This window comes from Solanum stenotomum, chromosome 12 (assembly GCF_019186545.1).
Source record: "Solanum stenotomum isolate F172 chromosome 12, ASM1918654v1, whole genome shotgun sequence".
Lineage (NCBI taxonomy): Eukaryota > Viridiplantae > Streptophyta > Magnoliopsida > Solanales > Solanaceae > Solanum > Solanum stenotomum.
This window is the reverse complement of record NC_064293.1, coordinates 10,559,681-10,563,860: the sequence shown is the minus strand read 5'-3', so window position 1 is coordinate 10,563,860 and position 4,180 is coordinate 10,559,681. Positions and strand designations below refer to the sequence as shown.

Sequence of the window (4,180 nt, the reverse complement as noted above, 5' to 3'; positions counted from 1 at the left end):
GTAAAAAAATTGAAATTGAAAATATTTTTAAAAAACAAACTTAATTTTTTTTTGGAGGGGGATCACGAGTAGGGGTGGGGTGGAAAAATAAAAATTGAAAATTGGAAATATTTTTTAAAAACAAACTTAAATTATTATTTTTTTTGGAGGGGGTGGTAGTGGGGCTGGGGGTGAAAAATAAAATTTTGAAATTAAAAGTATCTTTCAAAAACAAACTTTAATTTATTTTTTGGGGGGTGGGAGTGGTCAGGGTAGTGGGCGGGGTGGGGGTGAAAAAGAAAATTTTAAAATTGAAAGTATTTTTTAAAAACAAACTTTAAATTTTTATTTTTATTTTATGAGGGGGGCTGGTAGGGGGGCTGGCGGGGGAGTGGTCGAGGGTAGAGAGTGGGTGAAAATAAAAATTTGAAATTGAAAATATTTTTAAAAACAAACTTAAATTTTTTTTTTAATCTAAGTTTTTGTCCCTTCCGTTCTTGTTCAAGCGAGCATTGTGTATTATATAGATTATTATTTGATGTTAGGCACGACAAGGCCTAAAAATGAAAGTTCAATTGACAACCATCTACAGATTAACAAGAGATCATAATTTTGTTTAAAAGTTTTACAGAATATAATAGGTATAAATACTATACCTTCCATATATAGCTAACTTAATTATAGGAGGATATTCTTACTTGATTTTTTTGATTTACTTTGATTATCTCCTTTCGTAGAAATATATGTATTTGTATAAATATCTTGTCTTGACGAATAGAAAGACACAAGTCATTCTCCATATCGTGTGAATTACATGGTATCATAGCAAATGTCTGAGTTGGGATTGTGGCTTCACCAGAAGTCACTGTGACTTCGCCGGAAGCTATTGTGGCTTCGGGGAAGTAGTTGAGAGCCCTATCTTTCTGTTTCACCTTTGAATCTGCACACCATTTCTATGATTGAGAAATTAATTTTCTAAGTGTATTGAATCCATTTTATGGCACCTAGGTCCTAATTGAAATTCTGAAATCTGAAGCTCGATTGTCTGTCATTCTTGACTTAAGCTGGTGCTTCGAAATTTTAGAAATTCAAGAGCGTGCTAAGATTTTTTGTTGGAGATCTGTTTGTGAACTCAAATCTGAAATTTGAGTCATTCTGGAGCTGATTTGATAAGGTTATTTTGTCGAAACTCGAAACTTTCAAACAGAGTATCAAAGAAACGACCTATCCATCCTTCAATTTTTGGGTTGCTTTCCAAAAAAATATATTGGCTTCTCTGCCATTGATGTCTTTTTCGGTCAACATCCCCTTCATTTTTTATTTTCCGGCCATAGTGGTCTGGGGACTTTCGGTCAGATTTGGTTAGTCATTTTATTTTGATAATTGTATTGTCTGTTTTTTTTTTTTTTAAAATTATAGTTTGTTTGGGACTTGTTTGTTTCTCTATCGGTTCATTTTGATACCATGAGTGTTTTGTTGGGAATATGACTAATTGTAATCAGGGAACTCAAAGGTCTAATAAAATGATTTTGATTTTCGTAATAGAGTTTGTTGAATTTTCTCGATATAAAAAATTATTGAAGGAATCCACTACAGTTAATGCCTTTGAATCATATAAAACATGTCTTATCACCTCTTCAAATAAATGAGTGATTGATTCAGGTGCCTCAAATCACATGATCAATAATCCTAACATTTTTACTAGCTTTCGGTCACATAAAGCACCCTCTCTGGTTACGTAGCTGGTGGATAGACTTGTAAAATGTTGGATATGGGACTGTTAAACTAACCTCCAATATTACCTTGTCATATGTATTAAGTCTACCAAAGTTGGCCTTCAATTTGATTTCTGATAGCAAATTTACTAGAGACCTTAATTATTATATTTCGTTATTTTTGAATCATTGTTTGTTTCCTATGGTCATTTATCCTCTACATCTAGATATTTGATTGTTTCTCTAGACTTGGCCGTTGTTCCTAAGATAGTTAAGGAAGTCTTGAGTCACACTAGATGGTTTGATGCAATGCTTGAGAAGATACATGCACTAGAATAGAATCACACTTGGAACTTGGTGGATTTACCAAAAGGAAAGAAGACAGTGGGATGCAAATGGGTCTTTGAGGTCAAAGTTAATCCAGATGGCTCTGTAGATAGACTTAAGGTTCGATTAGTGACTATAGGGTATGCTCAGACTTATGAGGTGGATTATTCAGACACAATTTCTCCAGTGGCTAAACTCACTTTTGTTCGCTTATTTATTTCCTTAGATGCGTCTAAGAATTGGCCATTTCACCTACTAGATATCAGGAATGCATTTCTTTATGGTGATCTCCAAGAAAAAATATGTATGGAGTAACCACTTGGATTTGTTTCTCAGGGGCAGTATGGAAAAGTTTGTCACCTAAAGAAATCTTTGTATGGTCTAAAGCAAAGCCCTGTGCTTGGTTTGGAAAATTTAGTGAAGTAGTTCAGGAATTTGGGCAGAAAAAAAGCATGTGTGATCACTCAGTCTTTTATAAACAATCAACAATTGACATTATTTGTCTTATAGTATATGTTGATGACATTGTCATTAGAGGAATTGATTATTCGAGGATCTCTTCACTCAAGTCATTCTTGCATACTAAATTCCACACAAGAGACTTAAGACAACTAAAATATTTTTTGGGAGTACAAGTAACGAGAAGGAAGAATGGAATCTTTCTGTCTTAGAGAAAGTATATCTTGACCTACTCACGGAAACTGAAAAATCAGCAGCCAAACTTTGTAGTACTCCAATGGTCCCTAATGTGCATCTGACCCGAGATGATGACAACTCCTTTGATGATCTAGAGAGATATATGAGGTTAGTAGGAAAATTAAACTATTTCCCACTGTAACTTGTTCAAATATTGCTTTTCAAGTGAGCATTGTTAAACGGTTCATATCTGCACCTACAATCAAACATTGGGATGCCTTGGAACAAATCTTATGCTACTTGAAAAGATCCCCGTGACTTGGTATTTTATATGGTAACCACATACATAATCACATTGAGTGCTTTGTTGATGCTGATTGGGCTGGATGTAAAACCAATATATGATTTACTACTGGTTATTGTGTCTTTGTTGGTGGTAATTTGGTGTCATGTAGAAGTAAGAAATAAGGCATTGTATCCCGATTCAATGCAAAATCTGAGTATAGAGGTATGACGCAATCCACATGTGAAATCATGTGGATACATCACATATTGACAGAAACTGGAATGAGACATTCTACACTAGCTAAACTCTAGTGTGATAATCAAGTTGTTCTTCATATTGCCTCAAACCCCGTGTATCACGAAAGAACAAAGCATATCAAGGTAGACTGTCACTTTATTTCTGAGAAGATCCAAGATAACTTAATTTCCACCGGCTATGTAAAGACAAGAGAGCAACTAGTTGATTTGTTCACAAATGCGTTAAATGGAGCTCTGGTTAATTATCTTTGTGATAATGATCATGCCCAGTTTGAGAGGGAGTGTTACATAATATAATAGGTGCAAATATTATATCTTTCATATAGAGCTAAATTACAGGAGCAGATTCTTAGTTGATTTACTTTGATTAGTTTCCTTTCATAGAAACATATATATTTGTGTAATATCTTGTCTTGATGAATAGAAAGACACAAGTCATTCTCCATATTGTGTGAATTACAAAAGGCAAAAGTCCAAGTCTCACTCCCTGTAAGCTTCCTACTTTTTATTTGTTTCGTCCAGAATCCATACTTTTTGGGTGTGTTTGGTATGTTTTCTAATTTTTCTATGTTTGGTTGGCTTTAAATGTTTGGAAAATATTTTCCAAATTAACTTATTTTCCTCAAATTTAAGGAAAATGACTTCTCTTCCAAAATTAAGGAAAACATTTTCCAAAATTTTACTTCATCCTTTGATTTTTTTTTCTTTCCCTACCCATACCCCGTACCCGACTCTCCCCATTCAAAAAAATTATTTTTTTTAAATTTTTTTTATTTTTAAATTTCAAATATATTTTTATCTCTACTTCCAAAATTAAGGAAAACATTTTCCAAAATTTTACTTCCTCCTTTGATTTTTTTTTCTTTCCCTACCCATACCCCGTAACCGACTCTCCCCATTCAAAAAAAATTGTTTTTTTTATTTTTTTTTATTTTTAAATTTCAACTATATTTTTATCTCTACTACCAAACCAGCCCCCC

The 4,180-nt window shown here is 33.4% G+C and overlaps 1 pseudogene; it reads right to left on the bottom strand.

The window, feature by feature from the left end:
* Positions 1–4,180, bottom strand: part of LOC125847082 (disease resistance protein RUN1-like) — an 8,180-nt pseudogene that overhangs the window by 2,235 nt on the left and 1,765 nt on the right.